This window comes from Lissotriton helveticus, chromosome 7 (genome assembly GCF_964261635.1).
Source record: "Lissotriton helveticus chromosome 7, aLisHel1.1, whole genome shotgun sequence".
Taxonomy (NCBI): domain Eukaryota; kingdom Metazoa; phylum Chordata; class Amphibia; order Caudata; family Salamandridae; genus Lissotriton; species Lissotriton helveticus.
Window position 1 is genome coordinate 338,018,685 of NC_136068.1, and position 26,876 is coordinate 338,045,560.

Below are 26,876 nucleotides of genomic sequence, written 5' to 3' on the forward strand. Positions count from 1 at the left end.
ATGGTCACCAGGCACATGTATCAATCCTCATACCGGTGCCACATGGTATGATACCTCATTATAACCGATCATGCTATGGGGCGAAGCCACAAAAAATTAAATGAACCTATCTCCCATGTACGGAATCCATTGAGCCATCAGCAGGATTGGACTGGAATCCAATACCAACCTCAGTGGCGACTGGTAGGGAACGGTGGTGGGAGGCAGGACAAGGTGTGGCGGGGGGGGGGGGGAAGGGGTGGGGGACTAAGAAAAAAAATAAAGTTACCTGGTGATCGCTGTTGCCAGCCTCCGCCTCTTCGAGCAATGAACCAGAAGCTCATAAACTCCTCTAACTGATCCCAATGCTGCCTTAAGCAGTGTTGCGATTGGTCTGAGTGCCGTGCTTTGGCACTCGGATGGGGACTGGGAGGCTGGGCATGTTCTCCACTAAGGCTGTATAATGCAGCTTATGGAGAAAATGCACACTGGGCATGATGGTTTGGCCGCCCCGCGAGGGCCATCCAAAATGTCATGCGCACTTAAAGTTCAGCCACCCCGCCTCCTCCGGCCTCGAAGTTAGGGGAGGCCGGCCCGCCTTGAACCTGACTGCACTAAAAATAAAATTATAATAACAGACGTTCCGTTATATAATTTTAGTTTTACTTTGTACTGCTTTAAAGCAGTGGGACAACACTCTTCCGCCTTAACGGAGGAATCGCTCCTGATCAGCCTTGACAAAACTGTTCAGCCCAATCCTACAGTGCAGGAGGCCGCACTTATAATGTGGCCATGGGGAGTGAAACCACCTCCCTGGCCTAAGGGCAACTGGGAAAATGAAAGAGTGCCCGGATGGTCAGTCCAGCCCTGCTTATCATCAAAGACTCAAAATTCCGACCTCTAACTTCCAACTTGCCCATACTGCAAATTTAGAAAGCTCTGTCCTGGTGGTGGGTTTGAAAGGCACCCAGTTCCACGGCTTCCCTTGCCGAGGCACATAGGTTTTATTCCACCCACCCCTAATGATCATGAGAAATGCTACATGGAATACACTTTCAATACATCATTCGCTGTTTTTGAAGAGAAACCAGTGTTCAGTGCCAAAACTACAAAGCATCGGTGTCTAAATGAAACAATAAAAAACTCTAAACATATCCCCTGTAGTACCGCATCCAGGTACTTGATGTCTTGAGTGGCACATCGCCGCTGTGACAAAAGATGCAGCCAAACTTTGAAGGGCAGAGTTTGAAGAGGGAGTCTCAGCATTCTGTCTGAAGCAGCGGCTTTCAAAGGGCAACTTCAATACTTGACATGCAAAGGTTTTTTTTTAATCCCCCCTAGCCTTACAAACAACCAATAGCAGGAGGCCAGACAACAAAAGGCTGCCAAGGAGATGCATAGGCAACCCTTTGTTTAAAGCTGAGCCGGTGCTCGGGGGGGGGAGAGGCTTTTTAATGCCTTTGAGTTTTACACTTCTTATGCATTTTCTGTCAATTAGTGCGTCTTCTCACCTCCGTTGCCTCCAAACAATAACAGCTACAAAGGGCCGAACCTCTTTTCATTAATAATCGTGTGGCAGCTTACAAGTAAGGAAAGGTTGTGAAGAGACTCCTGGACCAGGTAGTTACATTACACACCGATGTGAACAACCACTGACAAAGTCAATAGGTCTGGGTTTAATGTGCTAACTCAGGCAAAAAGAGGCATATCTGTATTTTTTATTTGTATTCATAAAGTTTTATATAGCGCTAGCTAGACCCGTGGGGATCAGAGCGCTTTACATACACAAAGGAAAAGAAAAATTGCATAACATCACAGGACATGAGGGTGTATAAAAATATAAGCAAAGACATAATACTTATGTATACGAGCTCTGTGTTTCTGTGTAACTTACGCCTTTAAGTGCCTCATATCTTTGTCTTCTTTTTTAATTTCAGAAGCTTTCTGCACTTCTGATTCAGTGGTGGATCTCACTATTTTGAACAGTGGCAGCACCGTGGTCGCATCATCTACTGATAAGGTGCACATGCTCAAAGCCTGCACAGCAACAATTATTGAAAAAAAGAGTATGATAGCATAATTAAAGTTCCAACAAAGCACAACTCATTAATACAGCAGACCTAAACAGTAGCACAAACCTATAGTACAATAAAAAATCAAAACACCAATGCAAGATACACAAAAACAACAGAATATTATTAGGATATTGTTATATTTTATTGGCACGTTAGTGTTTTATGTAGTATTGTTTGTAGTGTTGGTGAGTTTTGTTTGTTTATATGTTGGTGTGTGGTAACATTCTTGTGCTGTGGTTTTGTGTGGTTATATTGTGTTTTCTGCTGTTTTAATGTGTTCATGTGTTGTTGGAGGTGCCAAGGTGTTACAGCAATGAGTGTTTTTTTATTGTGTACAATCTGTGGTACTTTTTTGGTGTTGTTTTGTCTTGTTGATGTATTGTGTTGAGGTGTTTTGTTGTGTTATTGTTTTAATACTTCTGCTATTGATTGGTGCTGTTGTCTTGTTAATGTGTTTTGTTCATGTGTTGTTGGAGGTGCCAAGGTGTTATAGCAATGAGTGTTTTTTTATTGCGTACAATCTGTGGTACTTTTTTGTTGTTGTTTTGTCTTGTTGATGTATTGTGTTGAGGTGTTTTGTTGTGTTATTGTTTTAATACTTCTGCTATTGCTTGGTGCTGTTGTCTTGTTACTGTGTTTTGTTGAGATTTTATTCTATTTTAGTTCTGTTTTTGTTGGTGCATTGTTGTGGTATTTCCTTGTGTTGTATTCCTGCGCTCTGTTGTGTTGTTTTTGATGGTTTTGCTGTGATGTTACACTGTATGGTAGTCTTGGACTAGTATCTTTTTTTATATTGACGTGTTGTAGTTGTGTGGTGTGCTCAAGTGTTTCTGTTGTACTGTTTTATTGTGCTGTCTCTTTGGAATGTGACAATGTGTTGTTGTGGGATTATTTTGTGCTGCTTATGGTGCTACAGTCATAGATTGTCTTATTGTAGTGATGTACGAATGTCTTGCAAGTTTCATGGTATGCTAGAACTAAGAGAGTGCTTGTGGTTAGTTAACTTATTGCAGAGAGGTGTGTAGGGTTTATGTCCTTGCTACAGGGCACGGCATGCAACCCTTAGCTCACAGGTTCATATACTAGAACATTTTTCATTGCAATAATGCATTTGCTGCTGAGGTTCGTGTGCACTATTCATTTCACAAGTAGCAAACTGACTAAAATAAGTCAGTGGCTTGTGCACCTGCATCAAAATGCGCCATTCAAAGGCAAAGTGTGAATCTTTCATATGGGGGTTCATGGGAAGAGGTGTGGTGCTGTGGCCAGGGCGACTGACAGCAGATGGTGGGGCTCATGGTTCGATCCCTGGCACTGGCGGCAGGTCAGCCCAGCACAATGTGACTCTGGGCAATAGCTCGCTTAATCTTCCCGATGGCCCCCAGCGCCGGGATGCCTCCGGGTATTTGCACTTTACAAATACTGGATCGATCAATCAATTTCATTGTCTTCACTTGATCGCAGTGTGAAATTCAAGAAATTACTCCATTATATCACTTTGGGGTCGATTCCGATTCGGGAAAAACCACTCCGAATAGCCGTAAGGAGCGTTTTTCCAGTACGAATTGTACCCTGCATTGTCCCCCGTACGTATGACGAAGTACGATTCATATCCGGAGCAGGACTCCATACGGTTCGCGGCTGGTTTTTCCGACCCAGCAAGTACGAATCGTGTCGGGTATGCACAGTACGACGCTTTTTTACGGGAGCCGAAAACGACCGGAGAAGCAGAGTTTGCCTCAAAACAGGTATAGAACGGCCCCCCCCGGTATGGTGCGTACACCCCATGATCTCAGGGGTATGGTGCGTACCCCTGCGATCATGGGGTGTACGCACCGTACGGTGTGTATGTGAATGTGTGCTTTTCCGTACGAATCGCCCTTACCTGACGTGGACCGTACGAATCGTGTCCTCATCCCCCGGTCCGGATCGTACTCGTCGGTTCGTACGGTATGTTCACGATTCGTACGGAGAGGGCTCCGGAAAAGAATCGTACGGACGATTTTTTTCCCGAATTGGAATCGACCCCAAAGTGTAAGTATAACCCATTAGCGGAAAAATCTACCAGAAATGTGCCATTTTCTGTAAAAAGTTGGAGTAAATGCACAGGAACACAGAACTCGAGCAGCATTTTACACTTAAATATAAATATAGTGCTAAATGAGCAATTTGTATTTTGCTTAATAACGCATAATTTTACGAATTCTTGCAAGAATATCATGCAATTACACAAAAGTAAAGAATTCGAATTTCGTTCACCCCTAATCTTCAGCTCTGTAAATTATTCTGTTCTAATTTTCAGTGTCCAAACACCTATCACATTGTTTAAAGCACCAAACTATTTGTAAATATGAGTATAACTATATACCATCAGCTTACGTAGGTGCAATCCATTACATTTAATTACCTTTCAATAACTGTATTTACTGCTTGTTCTTGCATTTGAAACAGGGCTTCAGTGAAAAGGGTTGGAGGTTGTTGAAGGTCACCAGCTTCCAATCCCACAGCCTCACCCCCCTGCAGGAAGCACTGTGGCACATGAAGGGTCACTGTAGCCTTTAAAGTGCTGTCCTTTAAACTGCAGCATTTAATTTCACTTGGAACAAATAAGAATAGGCGGGATCTGGCAGCATGTGCTGCTACTGCCAGTAGCGGCTAGCACAGATCGGGGTGGCGAGGCGGGCGGGAGAAAAGATAAAAAAACGAAAACTTACTTCCTCCAGTCTCTCTGCGTCATCCTCATCCCTCTGCTCCAGCTGGAAGAGGAAGCAGCCATGCTCCCCTGACCAATCACAACACTGCAATACAGCGCTGTGATTGATAACCACCCAGACTCTCGGTCTGAGCGCCGTGGTTCGGCACTCAGATGGGGAATTGGGGCCTGGGCATGTCCTCCAAGCAGGCTGTAATGCAGCCTGCATGGAGAACATGCAAAGTGCGCATGACTGTTTGGCCGGCAGAGAGGGCTTGTCAAGCATTCATGCACACTTTACAGAGTGCCACCATTCCTTCCCCTGCTCTGAGAGCAGAGCAGCCTGCCCCACAAAGATGCAGGAACAAATAAAATGATAATAACATCCAGTTATTATCATTTTATTTTTCCTTCATTTCCACTGCCAAAAGCAGTGGGGTGACGCTCCTCCGCCTCAGCGGTGGAGCCGCCACTGGCTACTGCTGTCTTGGCAGAAGCGCTAGTGTGCTGTTTTTTATCCTCCAATGTTTCTGAACTGACGACATGCAGCACCACAAAAGTTTGGAATTAAAATCCATGCCACAGTGATTAGAGGCTCAGACAGAGACTGGTTAAACAGAGACACAGCACACATACTCTTTTGGCCATATGGTAATTTCTCTGTGCAACCTCTTTTTGTGCCTCCTCTGTATTACCCAGTTTTTTTATTTTCCAAAGCTGGCTATACTGCAGAATTTTTTTTAAATTCCCCAGTCTTGCAGATCTGTTATCATGCTGCACAACCTTGTAGAAGAAGCAGGCATAGGAGACACAGAAAGATTCTGGTTACAAACAATTGTGCTCTTTTCTGCATGCCTGTTCTTGCTTATGTTAGCAAATTAACACTAAACCTACTGACTTTGCAAATACTTATATTTAAAGATTGGTTTTACAACTCATCCATTTCACAAATCTGGCACCATTTTTCTCAGTATAAAACACAAAGTTGCATAAAGGCAGATGTATCCCAGTCCACCAAACTGTAAAGCTCTATGCTATTGCACTCATAATCCTGTCTGGTCCCAGTTGCTTTAAGGAGTTCTGTAATTTGTAAAATATTAGCCTCAGACCAATCTTTGACACAGTGTACTATGGAGGACAAAACTAGCAGTCTTTACAAAGAAGACAGAGAGGAAATCTATGCTTTTGGCGACAATAGAAGAAATGAGAGCACTGAGCCATTAGCAGCGCTTATGGGAACTGATAATCAGGGCTTCTGTCTTTATGTTAGCAACATATATTGTAATTATCCAAAGTGGAGTACCAATTCCTCCTCAATATTGAGGCCACCGGGATGCTTTGTGAACCATCTGAAGATAAAGTAGGATTTCACCTTCCGCAGGGTTTTCATCCTGTACCCATCTCTTCGTGGTAGTGGGACTATGTCAATTAAATAAAATGAGAACAGGTCTCTATGAGAGTTGTGTTTCGCTTCAAAATGTCCAGCCACTCAGTAAGTTAAGCAAAAAAAAAGGGATATATTGTTACATGACATTGGAACAATTAAACCTTTTCTCTCTTGCCCCACCTTTCCAATCCAAGCTGCTCACCTTTGGCAAGCTAGCGGGCAGGGACAGTAACCTGAGCAAAGAGTGCAGGTGGGAGGGGGCAGGAGCAGCACACAGAGAATGGAGAGCAGGCAGGGGCGTTGGGGCAGCAATCTGACCACGTAGAGTAGGCAGGAGGGGACAGGAAAGCAGGGCCGGACTGGCTACCGGGCAGTTGTGTGTGCTGCCGAGCTGGGGGCTGATTTAGTTGGTAGGGACCTGGGTGTGAAAAACAAAATTCGTTTTGCTCTTTTTATTTCAATGCGCACGCAGGTCCCCATCAACAAAATAAGCCCCCACCACAGAGAAATTAGCCCCCAGCTCGGCAGCACACACAACTGCCCGGTAGCCAGTCCGGCCCTGCAGGAAAGTAAGATGACCACAGCTGGCAGCAAGCTGACCACAGAGAGCTGTTGATGTGTGCTGGCATAGCACACAGACAATGGAAAAAATATTTGCTTACATTAACAAAACCCTAAAAATTAATTAAGAAACCAAAGCTTAAAGTGAGGTAATAGTTAGGTGTTGAAATGAGACAAAACAATAATTGAAAATCGCCAGTTATAGTTCCATGAGATAACCATGGCTCTTCGCCATGCACTGCTTATTACCTCACATAATACATCACTCATGACATGTTAAATTACAACCTTTATGACATCAATGAGGACATCTCTGATGACCTTTTTGATGACATCACTGATAATATCATCCAATGATAGTGACAGTTTTCCGTATGCTTTTCGTACCGAAAAGTATCCAGTGTGCTACACCTAGACCCAAGTTCCTGTAACCTTTGTAGTGCTAATGGGCACAACATTTGGTAACATGTAGAAATAAAGGATATCTGTAAAATCATCTATATTTAGTAAATACTCTAGCCTTTTTTGCTGGTATTCAGGTGTGTAAGAAATGTAATATCTCTGTAGATATTAATTAAATTGGCAATGTATGTAACAGTAAACTTAGACCTGTAAACTATTCATAAGTGTAGGTTACCTCTGTGAATAGTCCCGGTAACGTCTCTGAAGACATTATGCAATCAGTACTTTATTAAAGCTTGAATGCCATCCAATAGAGTGTTTAATGATTATTTAACTTGATGCGATATATGCCTCATCGACATAGAATTTTTAGTTCACATCTTCATATCTATGCATTAGTCACTGATAAGGTATGCACAGCCAAGTCCTATGTACAAACCTCTAGTTTGTCTCAAACATATTCCTGAATTAAGTAGAATGGCATACAGGCCAAGGCAGTGGTAATGTACAAACACTGTGGGTGCATTGAGTAGAAGGGAAATCCCCTGGAGTCTCAGCAGAATCTGCTGGATGGAGGGCAACTATGTTACTCTTAGGTGTCTGACCAGCAATTGGGTAGATGAGAGAGAGAAAGAGAGAGATAGAGAGAGAGCATTGGAGGTGGGTAGCCATGAAGAAGCAGGGACCTCTCCTAATCATATGCTGAGCTGATGAGGCGAGTCTTTCGTCTTCTGGACTTTTGAAGATCTCCTTTGAGACTGAGGTGTGCTCGGAGGGTGTTTGAAAGTACACATCCTTGATCTTAGCAAATTCTCTTCATCTGGCTGGAGAGACAGTGAAGACATTCATGGTGGATGATCTCTCATTGAATGTCCTCACTACCTGTCCAGCTACATACATAGAACTTGATAACAGAATGGTAGGATTAGAAACCTTTGTGAAGTACCTCTTAATGTGCACTAGGCACAGGGCCCTGTAGACAGAATTGAGCCTTGAAAAGTGACATAGATTGCGTATTATGGGTTAGGGCCTCACACGTCCTGTAGCACATTACCACTACGCTTGCTGCAGTAATATTAGCTATGCTCATGGCCGTGAGAGCCAGTGTGATGCCATCATTATGTCTGCCATGAATCCAACCACTATCATGCAGCTAACCACACTGGGATCCCTCCGACATTACAACAGGCCATTGTTTGAGGTTGAGAATTTACTACCAACAAAAATACCAAAATATTTTCATCAGCTCATCATAGGGGGAGACTGGGCTGCTCTGTTTGAAATCGAACAATATGATGAGCCTTGTCTTCTCATAAGGTTCTATAAATTTCAGCAACATCTTAAACCTCATCATGTATGGTGTGATCCCAGTTACCGCTGATTTAAATGGTACTGCCAGTGATACTCAGTGGAATGTAAAGTTCCACCACTGGAGGACCTGCCCAACTTCTATCTTTCCACCTACAGTTCATTTGCTTGCGATGTGCTCATTAAAAATCAGGTCTGTCCAATTCCACCACCAGTGATATCAAATATTTTGGTATGTCAACGGTGGATGTAGAACGGATAAAACAATACGTAACAAAACTACTTTTTGCTGGATTTAGTCTGAGTTCTTCTAATGACAGTCTGAGAAATAAGAAGGGCCAGTGGGATTATGTGTTTCTGCGACCCTGGCATTTTTTACATAATTATGGATTTCCGTCATTTCTCTTGCAATCTATCACTTGCTGCACGATCTGCAGATTTTTGTAAAAAAAAAAAAAATTCTAGCTCAAACGGATCAAAAGTTCCTAAAACCCTGGCGACCTGGGTTCTCGTGAAGTGTAAGGCCCTTTGCAAATGTTAACTGGTCATCTTTGGTTGATTTTTTTCTATATTTGTTTTTAAAGTGGTACTACTGAGGCAAAATCTTTGCTCAGACAGTATTACCATGCCTAAAAATGACAAAATAAGGAAACAATAGTATCAAAAAATGTGCAACATTATGCCGCATAATTTGCCTTTGCAGCATAATTTAGACAACCCTGTTGAAAGAATAATTTAGTGCCCTAATGCCGCATAATTGCATTGGCCCTGGATATTAGGTACACCCTGGGGACATGCACTTCCTAGGAGTGGGCCTGAGATTACTAGTGGAATACTGCCAGCAGAAAACGGCCTCCTGTTTGAAGAGAGGTTTCTGTATTTAATCCCTCAGAACCCAGGCATTACCGCCTAACGGAGGCTCGTGGTAAATGATGCGTCACTGGGATTTAAGGCTCCATTCTTGGTTCAAATGACGGCGTCAAAGTTTACCACTGACTGTGAGGACGTCAAACCGATGAAGAACAAATGAAATATTCTTCATGCGTTTTTATTCCAAGCGTAGAAGTAACCAAACAAGCATGAATATACTTGCAAAGATGAATGAGCAAAAAAATTAAAAACGAGTTTCTCTTACATTTAAATGTTTTGCAACCTGCCCTCCGGGGTTAACAAAGCAGCCCGTCCTCCCTCCCTCTTCCACTGTCCCCACCGAAAAGTAATAAATGTCTTGTTTTCTTCATTTTTTTTAAAGCAGCTACCCTGGGTTTAACAGTTCATATTTGAACCAATAAAAAGGAACGCTTCCTAACAGAAACACACTGCCCGCCAAGCAGGCCCAGAGACCACAGCTCGCCTCTTACTCCCACTGACGTTAAACTCCCAGCCAGATCCCGCGTGCTCTGACTTCCTGTCCCCGGACACTGGCTGTCAAATGTAGATCACTATGGGACCAGGTGTGTTGAAAATCTGAGTGCGACCATGACCAGGCTGCAATGTCCTAGCGAGAGTAAAGCGCGATTTTCACCTCCTCCCCACAGGGACATTTTAAGGATTTTGGGAGCCCTGGGCCAAACGTATTTTGGGGGCCCCTGTTCGGAACAGTTTTGAATTCATGATCCAATTTCAGCACTTTCATGCCTTGTTTGGCAAAGTCACTGACATTGCACAAGCACAATCATCCAAATTCTAAATGTGTTTAACCAACCGCGGCCGGTAGGGGAGTAACTGCCGGGCGGTGACATGGGGAGGGGGAGGAGCAGGGTGGGGGGTAGTATTGTATGGATTACGGACCTTAACAGGTAAGTAAACATATAAATAAATAAAACAAATTTTGTTGTGTGCACTGCATCACCAAATGCGGTGCAGTGCACGCAACGAAATTCGTTTTATTAATTTATATGTTTACTTACCTGTTAAGGTCCATAATCCATATATTACTACCCCCACCCTGCCCCTCCCCCTCCCCACGTCACCGCCCGGCAGGTACTCCCACTACCGGCCGCGGCTGTGTTTAACATCTACTATTCAGGGAAAGAGACCTGTTTTCAATATTGTAACACAGCAGCAGCTCCCTAATATTACTGCAAGTAAACTCTGTGAAACCCTCCCATTTCTCATATGTCAGGCTCTGTTTTGATCTTAAAGAAACATTTTTATGGATGTTGCATGAAACATAAACACAACATTTCTCTATAAAATGTCTGCAATAGACTCTTACACTTCACCCACATTAAAAATAAAAGGACACTGGTATTTAAAACAATCTATTCAAGGTCATTAGGGCAAGACTCTCTGCAGAACAGAGCTGGCACTATTGGGGGCCCCCTGAAAGGCTGGGGCCCTGGGCCAGAGCCCACTTTGCCCATGTCTTAAACTTCTCTGCCTCCCTATTGGCCTCCAACCCTTTTAGGAGGGCGAGGTAGAGCGGGCTGCTTCAGACGATACACTTACCTAATAAGCGCCAGCGAGTCATTTCAAAAGATGGTTTCCCAAATTACGTGGGCTAAAAAAGTAACAGCATTTACTGGAACAAATTTTAATACTTCAGGTTCCTGCACAGTATACATTCAGGAGAAATATGAAATTAAATTAACTGAAGTGGCAATGAAATGAAAACGTCTATAATTCACTAAGATGATAGTCGTAGCGAGCCATTAGAGACAGTTGATCTAGAAGTGATTTGATACATTCTGGGTAGTTATAGTTATGTCTGCGTTTCCATAGGAAATGCCTTTTTAGTGCAAAACCTGCCAGACAGTGCAGCTGCCTGGATTGCTAACGACATCTTGGGGACATTCGGAAAGCTTCCCTGGGAATCCATTCCGCCCATTGCTTACCATTGGTTTTGTGGTTTTTAACTCACATTTGCTTGCTTTCTATTTGCTGATGCTATTTGTGTTTTGGCTGTCCAGATTCATTCCTTGCCTTCCATTCAGGACCGGACTGGGAACCCCATTGAGCCCTGCCAAAGTTTGTCAGACCAGTGCCCAAACAGTGCATAGCGGGTGCACCCAGTGAGCCAGACCACTACAAGTTGGTTGGGGGGGGAGGGGGCGCCCCCCAAGAAAATTGTGGAAAAAATGATGCATTCTACAATACACTTTACATTAAATAGTCAATTGTATTCTTTATCAAAGCATAGTAAATGTTGACCTTACAGTGCACCAGGATGTGCCATTCTTTACAGGGGCTCTTCAGTGATTCTCTTACTGTCACCCTCCAAAAGTGCCTCTCATCTCTCCATAGCCCCAATCTGTATTTCATTTGTTTTATAGCACCTGTCATACCAGTGTAGGGTGTCTGAGCATTTTACATCACATACACATACAAAGACAATTAATAATATATGTGTAAATCACTGTATAGAAAATGTTACGTAAGACAAAATTGATTGATTGACTGACAAAGGGGACTACAAGGTGTAGGATTCAATGTCATATATACTGGTAGACATTTTTAAGAGTCCCTGGTCTGGGGAAGCACAGACTCAGGATTTAGAACATAATACAGTGGTAAGGGTTGACTTTACTAATAAGAATTTATTTCTACCCTAACAAACCCTTTTCAGTAAAATTAGGATAATGAAAGACTGGGAAATACATAACTTTCTGACTTAGATTACGATTGTAACTTATGAACTGCACAGTTATAAAAGGTTCTCTGTGACAAAAACAGTAACCCATTGAGCTATGCACATAAAATACTGTTCTGTGATCTGCATAGTACATGCTCTTTGCAGCAGGCATATTAACCCTCTGTGCTACCTTAGATGAGTCCAAACTGCCACTAGACAAAACTCTGATCTCTCTTCAGCGGGTACATTTTTCATCAGAGTTATCTTGGGACTTTTATCGTCGTCTGAAAACTTAGTTGAGGCCCATCCCCTGCCAAAGTGGTGGGGGGGGGCTGGAGGAGGTAGCAGGGGTTGGGAGGGGATGGGGGGCATTCAGGGGGTACAAAATAAAAAAAATGAAGGAGAAATAAACTTACCTGATCGCCGCTCCATCCTGCTCTTCCTGATTCTGGGACAGGCTCCCAGACTGCACTGCTGCCAATCATGATGCTGCAGGAAAGCAGTGTCATGATTGGTGTGATTGCTACAACTTTGCACTCCCAGGCAGACTGGGATCCTGTGCCTGCTTTCTCCAGCCCCAGCAACGCAGCTGGGGTTAGAGAAATCTTTACTGCACATGAGGTGTTTGGCCGGCCTGAAACGGCTGGCCAAACGCCTCATGCCCAGTGCACTCCCCCACCACAGTGTTATTCCCCTGGACCTGCCCCCAAGACTCGTCAGAGTCCTGGGGGAGGGTCCAGCAGGATTTCATTTTTTTAATACAAAAACAGGTTAGAAACCAATTTTAATAATGTTTTATTTGGGGCCTGGTTGCAGTGGGGCTGGCGTTCCTCCGCCCTAATGGAGGGGCCGCTGCTGCGAAAACTGTTGAATATAAAAGAAACTCTGCAGTGCTTTAAAACTGTTGCACTGCTACAAAACCGGCCTGCTGTAACAAAAGCAACCCCTCACCCTTCCAGCCTCCCGGGCAAACTCCCGATGCCCAGTACCGCCAGTCCGTCCTTGCTTCCATTGACCAAATCCTATTTGCTGTATTCTTCCACCAGTGCTCAATTTCTGTAAACAGGACTTTACATCTTATTCCTATCTTGTTAAATTTGTTGCACATTCAAAGACAGAGGTCACATGCCAAGCTCTGTCTTCCATGGAGCTTGATGCTTACTTTTCTTTCTCTAACTTCAAAGTGAGAGGGTTTTATGTGGCACTCATACTGGGGGTGTGCTTGAATAAGGCTGTAAAATGCTATTTTGGTTCTCACACATCAAAATGTAAATGTCTTTAAATAAACTGGGCAGAAATTTCAGAATATATCAGAATTAAAAAAGAACAAATCAAGTAAATTTTTTGGTCATTCTGAAGTGTGGTGAAAACAAATATTTTAATCCAACAAACAAATCAATACACTGGGTAATGACATTTCCACACATTATCATTTGTGTGTTGTGTACTTTTATCAGTAAAACTGTATGTTGGTGCAAATGTAATGGTCATTTTAATTGAAGATGTGTTGTCTGTAATGGCAGTACGCTACCACTGCAGTCTACTCTGCACCACTCCGCACTACACCACTGCACTCCATGGCACTCCACACTGCGTCGCTGAACTCTACTCTGCACCACTCCACTCTACACCTTTCTAATCAAAGCCACTCTACTCTATGCCAATGCACTCTACCACATACTACTCTACTATTCACCACTGCACTCTTTGCCACTGCACTCTACACCATTCCACTCTGTACCACTCCTCTCTGTTCCACTTTACTCTGCAACACTGCACTCTATACCACTGCACTCTATGTCAATGCACTCTATGCCAATCCACTCTGTGTCACTCTTATCTACTCTGCAATCTACGCCACTCTACTCTTAGCCACTGTGCTCTACTATGCACCATTCCACTCTACTCTGAAACTTTCTACACTATGCCACTCTCTTCAACACCTCTCCTCTTGCTGCCACTTCATTTGGGGCCACTCCACTCTACTCTGAGCCACTCGGCTCTAATCTGCGCCACTGCACTCTACTTGGTGCCACTGCACTCTACTCTGCATCACTGCATTCTACTCCAATGCACTCTAGACAACTTTACTCAAAACCAATGTACTCTACGCCACTGCACTCTATGCCAATCTACTCTGCACCACTACACTTTACGTCACTGTACTCTACTCTGCAACACTTTATGCCACTGCAGGATATGCCACTGCACTCTACACCATTGTACTCTACCTCACTGCACTCCATGCCATTGTATTCTGCAACAGTCTACTCTGCAACACTGCACTCTCTGCCACTGAACTGTACGCCACTCTACGCTGCACCACTCCACGCCACTGTACTCCATGTTAAGACACTCTACTGTACTACAAACTACTGCACTCTATGATAGTCTACTCTGCAACATTGCACTCTCTGCCACTGAATTGTATGCCACCCTACTCTACGCCAATGCACTCTATGCCACTACACTCTGCATCACTCCACTCTATGCCACTGCACCTTACGCCAATCTACTTCATTCTACTTTGCACCAATCAACTCTACGCCACTCTACTCTATAACACTGTACTCTCTACCACTGTACTCTATGCCACTCTTCTATGTACCACTGCACTCTATTCCACTGCACTCTACTCTGCATCTCTCTGATCTATGCCACTCTACTGTACTCTACTTCAATGCAATGTATGCTGCTACAATCTACGCCACTCTACCTCTCATCATTCCACTCTATGCCAATCCACTCTAAGCCACTCTAATCTACTCTGCACAACTGTTTTTATGAAACTGCACTCTACAACACTTTCCTCTATGCCACTGCACCCTACACCACTGCACTCTACTCTGAATCAATTTACTCTTCACCACTGTACTCTATGCCACTCTATTCCAACCAGAGCCATTCCACTCTATGTCACTCCACTGCTGCACTCAACGCCACTACACTCAACACCAATGCACTCTACACCACTTCAGTCAAAACCAATACATTCTATGCCACTGCAGTCAATAGCATTTTACTCTGTACCACTGCACTGTACGCCACTATACTCTAGTCTACCTCACTCTACTCTATGCCACTGCTTTCTACACCACTCTGCTCTACACCAGTGCACTCTACGTCACTTTACCCTGCACCAGTCTATGGCTCTCCATTCTACATCAATGCACTCTATGCCACTCTTCTCTTCACCACTGCACTCTACAACACTCTATTATTCAACACTGCACTTACCACCACTGAACTCTATGCCACTCTTCTCTGCACCACTCTGCTCTGTGCCACTGTACTCTGTGCCACTGTACTCTACTCTGCACCACTCTATTCTACGCCACTTTACTGCACTCTATGCCATTACACTCTACACCACTACACTCTTCTCGGCACCACTCTACTCAATGCCAGCGAACTATACTATGCATCACTGCACTATTCAGCTCTGCTCTATACACCACTCCAGTCTAGGCCACTCCACTCTGCACCACTCCACTCTACACCACTCCACTCTATGTCGCTCTACTCTGTAACACTGCACTCTTTGCCACTGTACTCTATGCCAATACACTCTATGCCACTACTCTATGCCACTCTAACCTGCACCACTCCAGTCTACCTGAACCAATCCACTCTATGCAACTGTACTTAAATCTTAAACAGTCTACTCTACGCCACTAGGTTCTACGTCACTACCCTATGGTGCTGTACTCTAACCTGCACCACTCCACTTTACGCTGCACCACTCCACTCTACATCACTGCACTCTACTCTGATACAATCTACTCTATGCCACTGCACTCTATGCCACTCTACACCAATCTGCATCACTGTATTCTATGCCATTGTGCTCTACGTCACTGTACGTCACTGCACTCTATGGCATTTTACTCTGAGGCTCTCACACATACAGAAGGGGGAGAGGCAAAAATTCTCTACTTCGGCCTCTCAAATCACAGAACTGATACACACACGGAGGAGTAGAAAGTAGTGATCAAAAGGTGGTGGTGCTCAGTGGAAAAACACTGCCCTCACTCACAAAATGGTAACATGCTTCATCATTGGGCTTGCTTCAATACACCCCCATGCAGACCCACGCCTGGGGTGGAGCAAAGGGAGGGGAGACAATACAAACATTATAAAAATTGTATTTACCAATGTATATTGGGATCACCGAAAGAGAAGTGCAGTGAAAGTTAAAACTAGATCGATGGTGTCTCTTCTAGAAAATGTATTCCTGGACCCACCGACTAGATCTAAAAACATGGAGGATGGTGGTAACAGGAAAGAATTAATAGTTGTTTCACCCCTCCTTACTGCCAACATGTCAACATGTTACTGCTGTGTTTCATAGTGCCACAGTGTTGGGTCACACCGGCATTCCGCAGGACCTTTCCGATACTAATACCTTTATGCCCTCGATACCTGGATTAGGTACCCCTGGAAACAGGTATTTCTACAGGGAGGGTATCCCTACGTAAATCATACTTGATATTCTGTAGAGGACAGTACAAAGAGAAATGAAATAATTATTCGTGCTGGGGTAACTGACGTGAGTATATATTCAGACACACAAAGCACCCTCTCTTAGCTCTCATCTCTAAAGGCACGCATACACCACCTTTTACTACATCCTTGACCAAATCGGTCCTGAAAATTGTCTACATGTCCACAGTGGGACATACCATCCAATACTGGGGTAATTCACCTCTACATGTTCACAGGTGAATGTACGTTGCTCGACAAAAGTCCTCTGTACTCTCGTTGCGCTCATTCATGCTGCTCAGCGGAAAGCACAACTCATCGAGTTTCATCTGAATCATGATAACACGGGCGAGAAAATGGGAGAGACCCCTGTAGTCAAACCCTGGGGGAAACAAATAAAAACATAGAAGAGTATGATTAACCCCTTCCGTGCGGCCGCGATTCCCCCCGTGTGCGGCCGTGGAACGAACAGGGCGGGGCCGTGACGAACCCCAGCCGTCATCCGCACACGAGCACTGTGGAGCGTGACGGCTGGGGTTCGTCACCAGCATGGAAGGGGTTAAACAATAGCACATAATATCGTAATGGCCATCAGGACCCATGTGGTGGGTGTCGATAAAGTTATACATCGAGACACCTAAGATCCCAAAACTACGAAGGAATCAAGATATCGTGAGGCTGCCAAACTGTAATGCCCTACAACTGCTATAATCGTTGTGTGTTAGGGTTACCTGATCCCCATACACCCTCTGATGTGGAATTGCATCGTAAAATAACTTAACTATGACATATGAGAAAGGCTGCCCCACCTCATGGTGCGGTTTCTCGTGGTATTGCCATTCATTCTAAATGAGCCAGTTCCCAGAAGCGTGATACCATCCTGTGGGTTCCACCCCCCTCCCCCACCTCCTTACTTCATCAAGGTAGGTACTTTGCCCAGAGAATATCCAGGGCCCACCATGAAGTAAGCGGGGAGCAGGACCAATCTGCCTCTCAAAGTGGTAAGACTTCCCGGCACGTGACATGCTCGCGATACGTGACCAATTGCACGTGACCTTTACAGCACTCTACGCTAATGCATTCTATGCCACTACACTCTACGCCACTACACTCTGCATCAATCCATGCCACTCTAATGTAATCTGCACCACTGCACTTCACGCCACTGCACTCTACACCACTGTACTCTATACCACTGCACACTGTGCCACTCTACGCTACACCTCTGGCACTCTACCCTGGACCACTCTACGACACTTCACTCTGCTCTGACTTTGACACTCTGCTCCACTCAAATCTACTCCACTATATGCTCTTCCACTCCAAAACATTCTTTACCACTCCATGACATTCCACTTCATTCCACGCCACTCACCTCTACTCTACCCCACTCTATTCCAGTCCACACCACTCCTTAACACTCCACTATACTCCACTTTATGACACTCTACTCCACTCTCCTTTACTCCACTAACTTTTAGCTATGCTGAACAGCAGCCACGCTGGTGTACAAAATGGCTAAAACATGATGACAAAACCAATAGCTCTTGAATAGTGAGACCTATTGGCTTTGCCAATGCTTGTTGGGTTTGCTAATAACTTTAGCACCGTTTGACAAATCTTCACAAAACATTTCAAAAAAGTCCCCATGAATTTTCCATGGACTTTTTGAAAAGGTCTACATGCAAAATTACTGAAAGGAATTACATCAGATTTGGCATGAAGCAGCGTTCTTTTGTGATTTGTTTTAAATCCGTTTAGTAGTTTAGGAAAATTAAGGTGCAAAAAAATTTGTATATCTGGACGATTGGTTTTGAGGGGCTCTCATAAGAGTCCTGCTAGCTCAACTTAAATATAGAACATTATGACTGGCCTAGGGGGATTTTTTCCCCTTGTGACTCCTCGCTCCCATCAAAGTACACTCCAGAGGAAGCCAGCGCTCTGATTGGCTGGCCGCAATATGAAAGAAAATATCACACTGCTATTACAGGACTTGGGTATTTAGTTCCCTGTCCTGAGATTGTTTTTGAAAAATGATATAAGAGGCCATACCCTGCCCCCCTAGCCCTTGTGGCACAGGTCCCAGAGGGACCCCCGCTGGGACCAAAATTTAAAAAGCGCTGTTTCTTATTTTATTATTTTGACCCCTGGGGTGGCCAAGTGCATGGAGGTTCACAATGTTCAAATATTTGAGGATGTAGGCATGATTAGGGCCCCCTCCCTGAGCCACTTTTGTGCCCTGATAACAACATCCCCCAGGACCGAATATTAAATAAAGGAGAATGGGCATGCAGCCCCCCTCCCTGAGCCACTATTAGGATCTGGAGACCCCATCCCCCGGGACCGAATCCAAATTAAAAAGGAAGGGGTATGCGGCCTCCATTCCCATGCGACTATTAGACCCAATCCCCCTGTGCAGAATATTGAAAAAGGGGAAGGGGCATGCGACCTCCACTCAGAGCCACCCTTGGGACCCAGGGACCCTATCCATGAGGCTGACTTTTTTTTTTTTAAAGGGATAGGGCTCGTGGTCCACCCTCCCTGTGCCACTGATGGGTCCCAGGGACTTCTTTCTCAGGGCCCACATTTCTGAAAAAAGGGGAGATGGCGCATGCTCCCCTCCCCTTGCTGATATTGGCCCCTGGGACTCAAGTTTAATTCTACCGGGGTGGGGGGGGGGGGGCAGTCACAAAGTGCCGGCTCCCGTCAGTGCCAAGGATGGTACTGGTTGGAGAGCCTGCTGGGGCAGCGGTATTTTGGAGCTCCCCCGTGACCCCTAATGTCTCCAGGGGCACCCACCTACCAAAAAAAAACGTCTGGGTCCCACAAGTGGAGCCAGCTGGGGCCATGGGGACTGTGGGGCCTGCCAGAGGACCTCAACAAAAAAAAGTAGTTGCAGGTGTCTTGGGTGGGCATCAGGGCACCCACTTAATAAAGAATTTTCTGGCTCCACCTGGCACATACAATTTGTGTGGGTGGGTACTGGGACACCCACAAAAATATTTTTAAAAGGAAAAAATTAATACTTATTGACCATCTGGAACTGCTAATTTATTATTCCCTGCTCCATGAAGGAGCACCCCAGAGTGTCTTGTGAGGTCTATATACATTTTTATGTTTATTTTGGTGATGTCCCGACAAAGGGAAGGGGCACCAAATGCATTTTTGTAAATGTTGTGAGGAGCTGCAGGGAGTGCAGCAGCCCCCCAAGCAACATTAAAAAAGCAGTAAGTCTCCTTTGTCATTAAATCCATGACCCAAAGAGAACTTACCATATTTTTTCTTAAGCACTCCCAGATGGAACCCTATGCTGTTCAGCCGGAGGAAAGAGCCTCCTAGTGCTTGTTTTATTTTTCCATTTTGAAAAATGTTGAAAGGAAGACTCAGAAACCTGTTGGTTTTATTAAAAATAATAATAACAATAATAATTATAATATGTCTCTAAGTCTTTCTTTTAACATTTGTCAGCAGACAAAATGCAATATTAAAAATTATGTTAAAAGAAAGATTCACAGGCATGTTTTTTGTTATTCCTTTATTAAGCATGTTTTTATAATAATCACTATAATTAAACTTTGCACTGTGTGAATTACTGAAATATACATTAGATTAAAACTATTGGTGATTTTTGGAAAAAGAAGATAGATCTGCTTCATATATATTGGTATACGCACTCCTTGAGAAAGCCAATAGGCTCACTTTTCATATTTAGGTGCTGTGACTCTTTGACAAAGTCAGTATATCTGCCTGAGTGCGCCCAGAATATGTGAGACCAACAACTGCATGCTGTGCATGTCAGAAGGCTGTGTGTGATGTGGGATTGGCTACTTGCAAAGCTGGTACATAGGACCTTGGCCAAGGGCTAGGCCCAACATCCCACCCCACGCACAGCCGCTTGACTGCAAGGGTTTGGAAGCAGGGACTGGCCGCCATGCACTGCTAATTGCACCACATATTACATCGATCATGACACAACCTTTGATATCATTGATAGCATTACTGATGACAACTGAACTGACGTCATTGATGACAACACTGTTCCTGGGCGAGGGAGTTCATTATAGTTACTTTAGATCACCAGTTACAGTTAGTAGAGATAACGATGGGTGGTGAACTTCAGTGTTTTTTTAGCTTTAAATCTTACATTGTCACAGAAATGTTCCCTTAACTATAATGCTACTTCAGCCTTTTGTTTTTCCAGGGAATATTTCTAAGAGTTTTGTATATTGTAAAGTAAGTAAGTTATAATTATAATTCATATATGTGTGTGTGTGTGTGTATTACAAAGTGGTGGTCACCACTGCGTAGTTATAGTTAGGACCTAGTTACCATAGGAAGAGTGTTTTTTGGGTTTGCAAATAACTTTGGTGCCGTTTGACAAAGCTGCACAAAACTTTCCCCAAAAACGTTCACCCACCTCAGTGCCTTCCTGGAAAGTTTTTAGATGATCTGTCAAGCAGAAGCCGGGAAAAAAGGGGGACTCAAAACATAATTTCCCCATGCAATTTTCTATGGAAAACACAAAAAGTGCTGAATGGAATTACACCAAACTGCACAAAATGTGACATAAAGCTAGATCTTCATGCGGAAAGCATGCTTTTTGTGATTTGGGGAGATACCATTCAGTAGGTTTTGGAGAACGTAAGGTTACAAAAATATATTTGGATCTGCAAACTCAACCACACATTATGATAGGCTGGCAACAACCTGAATGAAAAGTTGCTCTGACCATCGCAATAAATCCACAGCGTCACCCAAAAAAGGGAGGTTGTGCACTCGTGGGGGCTGGTCAGGCACGGCCCGTGCAGGGCGTTACACCGGGACGGTGACGTCAGGCGGGGGAGGGTCCGGGTGGGGGTTGTAAAATGCGTGATATGGACCATTACAGGTAAGTACCGGAAAAAAAACCGAATTTCGGTACCTGCGCTGCATCGCCAAATGTGATGCAGCGCGGGCAACAAAATTCGTTTTTTTCCTTTTTTCGGTACTTACCTGTAATGGTCCATATCCCGCATTTTACAACACCCCACCCTGACCCCCCCCCCCGCCTGACGTCACCGCCCCAGTATAACGCCCTGCACGGTCCGTGCCTGGGGCTGGTTGCAGGCCCTGCACACGATCTCAAACCACGTATGACCGGAGGGTGTGCACGGCATGTGTTTGGGCACCTGTGGGGCTTTGGATGGCCTCACACTGCGATGAATATCTTACTTTGCATTAAAAAAAATATAGAAATTCACAGAAAAAAACAAGGGTGATCATAACATTACTTAGGAATTGTAATATCTTAGCTTTCATAACAAAACCCTAGAAATTCACTGAAAGAAACTACATTTAAAAGGACGTAGTAGTTAGTTGAAAATGCCAGTTAAAACATACTATTTAAAACTAACAAAATCACAGAAATTCACCAGTTATTATTATCTCAAATGCCTGAAAGTAATTCTGACTTGTGCCCTCGCTGTGCACTGTTTCTAACCCCGTGCATATTACATCACTCATGAAATGTTGTATTAATAAGATCTCTAAATTACATCACTGATAACAACACTGTACATTGCGGGGTGCTTTTTGCAGCTAATGCAATTGCTTTTAGCTACATTTCTTTTACATTGAGAAGGGCACAACAGCTCACCCTCCAATAACATGTTATTAAAACAGTGACAATATGGAACAAGCCAGACCTATTAGTTTGCCAGTGTCTGTTTTCAGTGATTCTAGGTTTGCATCTCTTGTAGGAGGGATGCATGGTTGCTGCAGTACAGGACAGGTGGCAGCAAGACTTGGGTATCAGCTGTGCATGCTTAAACACATGGCAGAGGCTGCTCAAGCTTCTTGTACATGCATTTGCCTGTTACAACAGATGAAATATCAATGGATGTTTTCTGATGCATACAGAATTGGTGCATGATGTGAAGTAGCAGTGCAAGCTTTACACTTTTGAGTGTGTATGGGTATAAGAATGAGAGAAAAAAAGGTATGAATGAGGAGGGAGTCTAGAGGACAGAGGAGGGGAACAGCGTGGAGGGATGCAAAGAAAGGCAGGGGAGGCACTCCATAATTTTTGACATTTCAGGCACCAGTGGACTTTCACTTGACTGCATTGTTCAGAGAAAGTCCTTCTGAGGTAATTTTGCCTGTTCTTGCAGATGCCCTGGTGATTGTAACTGTTGAACCTTGAAGGCTAGTTGGTAGTCATCATTGTACGAGGATTTTTGTCATTTTGGTCTCAAACACTGTGTTTCTAAATTGGTGTGGGATTTTTCTAGTAATGTGTTTTCACTTTTTTGCTGTTTGAAGTGCTGCATAAATATTCTACATATTGCCTCTATGTAAAGCCTTACAGCTTTGTGCCAAGCTACCAACGGGTTACACACTGGTTAATTTGGGTTGCTTGTGACTTCACCCTGTCAGGAAGTGTAGTTGCTGCTTGAGTATGGTTTCACTTCCCTCAACCAATAGCACAATTTCCTACAAGCCCCAATGTGCTTACCCATGCCCTCCAATTTTTCCAAAACTTTACTTATCATATAATAAACTGTTATGCGCCTCATGTAAAGATTTAAATCTATCTGGACTTGACTAGATGTGACTTCTGTCATAGGGGCTAACATCTTGAAGGCACCAAATGGCTCTTGAAGGCTGCTTCAAAGTGTCAGAATTGCAAGGATGATTCCATAAGTATGAGAGAAAGTATAAGGGGTGAGTAAAAAAACATAGGATAATTGCTACTAGAGGACTGTAGAGAAAATCAGTCTTCTGTTCCATATGAAACACGTGGTACCTTTGCTGTTTCAGTTACAGGTTGTCTTTATTACAAGTTTCTGGACATCTCTAATTATCAATTTACACCGTAGCCATTTTTTGTGTTAGAGTAATTAGGGCGATCTTGTTGTCATATCACAATCCAAGCAGCTCTTTTCAGAATTTCTTTACGTTGTCTATGTACATGCTGTTACATAGTTGAAGCAAATAAACACCAGAGAACAGATTGGATTCACTTTGTGGTGAGAGCTGAGCACTGATGTGATTTCAATAAGTTTGTGTGATTGGAACTATACCTTAGTTCTTACAATGTTTGCTTGGATTGTGAATGACAAAGTTTGTCAAAGGAGATCCCCTGGGTTCCTTTCCAACAAAACTGTGGTCGGTGAGTTGTACAATGATGGTGACCATTAAAATAGTAATTCGCTGGCTCTGTTTTTGTATCAAAGAAGAAACATTCTGGGTTTGAGCCTCATTGCCCTGCAGACTGTGCACCCATGCCTTGAGTTACAATAGCATAGCTAGTTTCGGGTCTTTTTTTATTTTTGGCCTCTCCGTGCACTACAATGGCGTATTCATCGTGAGAGATTACTGTGAAAAACTATGTGACCCAGAGCTGGATCTGTGGTCAGAAGGGACGCACAATGTGCACCTTTTTGCTGGGCATGTCTTCTGGCGGCTCACCAGGTTACGTATGGTGTAAGTGGTGGTAGGAACTGGTTCTACCTGCATGGCAGGCCTTTTTTTGCCTTCAAGGGAGAGTGTCCAACTAGCCTCTCCTGTTTAAATGAGTCTGTCAGTCTCTGGCAATGGCATTCTTCACTTTATCCATGAGAAACTTGAATGGCACATGTATTTTTGCTCTATGAACGCAGAGTAGGATGAACATGGGGAGCATGTACTGTGCTCGTAGAGCATGAACCCATTTAGCAGCCTGCCAACTGGGGGTATCCTTGCACAAATAAAAGGATACTTAGAGGAGTAGGACCATGAGGAGCTGTGGGTGATGAATTGATGCGTGCCCTCTGTAGCCCAGTCAAGGATTTGCATCGCCATGCTTGTAGTGAGGTAGTGTGATCCCGATCCCGCAACAGTGTGGCCAGGAGTGAGGCAACTCACTCCTCAAATCTGTATTTATGTGTGGGTAAGTTCATCTCCACTCCTCATTATCAGAAACGAATGGGTTGCAGTGAATACTGACTAGCGAAGGTGTATTTAAAGTAAGAAGCAGCTGTGATGGCTTAGTGCTTATAGGTGTGTTATCATGTTCAGCAGTTTGTAACACCTGAAGACTAAGCTCCTAGAAAGCTTTGTGCTAGAGGAAGTTATAACTCCGGTCAGCGGATGCATTGCAGAACTATGACAAAAACAACCACTGTGACCTAAGATGGGCTGTTCACTTGTTTGGGCAGTAGGCTGATATTTGGGAAGCCCCAGCAATAAAGATGTCCATCCCCCACATCAAGTCCGAACAAGCACACCTTCTTGTTATGGTCTTGGTACTAAGAAGGTCTTTTGAATCACCATCTTGATAGCTATAGGAAAGGTGCCTCCTCCTACTAGCACCAGAAACACCGTCAACCTGTACCTATTAGTACACATTAAAGATGTCTCCCAAAAAGGAGCTCAAATATGATGAACAAACAAAAAGGGTGAAACACCTCCTTGGCAATCTTACAGCTCTTGATTGTAGATGAAGATTTATTTAGAGATAAATAACCAAGACAGCAGACACCTCTCATAAGAGCAAAGAGGAAAACCCAAGCAGAAAGAATCCAGAAGAATCCAGAAGAAATCCATCAGAGTCTCCATCTGCAATGGATCCGGAATGAGGGACAAAAATAGGACTAAATTGGCGATGAAAATGCTGAAAATTGGTCAACAAATATGGTGCAGTCCACCCATCGCTTGTAGATGACTCTTCATATATAAAATGTAAATGGCAACTGACATCACAGGAAAGACTGTTCTTTCATCTTGGATTAAGAAACTCTGACAGCTTCTCGCTAGATACACCACCATTTTAATAATGGCAGATTTTAAAGCTTGTTCAAGTCTCTTTCCTCACACATTTTTTTAGACGTGAAGAAGAAACACAAATGTGATGCCCTTGATTTTCAGCCTTGGAGAAGCTTGAATGTAGTTTTCTAGGATGTAGCCTACAATTTTAAGTGAATAGCTCTCACCCACGACGTCACTGTGGATTGTGTGAAGTAGAAAAGACTTCTAGAGAGTTCAAGACTTCCCAACTTTACGCACCCAGAGCTTTCAGCAGTGAGGTTGAGGGGAAGGATTGATTGGGCATAACTCAAAAGACCTATTTGATGGTTCAGTCCTTCGCTAGCCTTGTATAAAATCCAAGGTAGTGGCACTTACAAGCGAAAGACAAGGTTCGTACTATGTGCCTCAAATGTATGGTAGATCTGCTTAGGGCATTCGGTGAAGAGTGTTCCTACCTTATTGTTTGGGGGGGTCACGACTTCTCCGAAGAGCCCAGATGGATGGGTAATACTCGTTTCTATTAAATGAACAAGGGCTCTACTGCTTTAAAATTCGATTAACACTGGCAAAGGCAACTTAAAAATGTTTTAGAATGAAAATCAGCAGAGAGCAGGACTCGTTTCACAAAAGAGGCAAATGAAGGAAAAATAGACAGTTTCCTCAGCTAAAGAATTGTTAGATAAAAATGCAAGTCACACCTCTTAAGCAGTCCACAATATCGTTTTGACTATAAGAGGCTGAACACCCACAACGTTTCAACAATCACTTTTAGAGTGATCAGTGTCTGTTGAGCAAAAGAAAATTCAAAGCCTGTACAGTTGTCTTTGATATTTAAGGGGCATATGTACAAACCCCTATCGACCTTACTGGAACGTCACTTTTTGTGACATTACCGTGCCAATAGGGCCTGCGGCTTACGTACAAGGCAGCGTTAAGCCATGTGGCTTAACGCTGCCTTGTACGTAAGGCACCCTTTCACGCTATGTTTAGCATGAAAAGGGCATGCAGTGGGTGTTGTGGTGGGCGTTCCACCGCAGCACCCAATGTATTTGACGCTGCCCCCTATGTACAAGTGTGGCATACATAGGAGGCACCGCCAAATTTAAGACCAGGAAAACTCTGGTATTAAGGTGGGGAAACGGGGAGAAATGCCTTTTGCAGCAGACATGGAAAAAGCAAAATGCCATGGTTTGTTTATGTACAGGAAGGTGTTCCTTCCTGTATATAAACAAACCATTTTAAAAATGCCATTTTGTAACTTTCATGTGTGCTGACTTTCATGTGTGCTGCATGAAGCAGCACACATGAAAGTTACAAAATGGCATTTAAGGATTGGTTGTGTGCAGGAAGGGACACCTTCCTGCACATTACCAATCCTCCCCTGCACATGGACACCCTTTCACTCTGGTGCAAGGGTGCCTGCGTTGGCGCTAAGTTATGAAATTTAGCGCCATTGCAGTGGGATACCCAAGGCTGCGCCACATCCTTGTAAATATGGTGCAGCCTTGTGTTTCAGAAGTGGCGGAGCGTGTCGTTAAACCCAGGAGGCTAACGACATGCTCTGCCACTTTGTCGTACATATTCCCTTAAGTGTTTTGCCTGCATATTCAACCATAGGTTTGTGTTGTGCAAATTGGACACTAAGTTTTC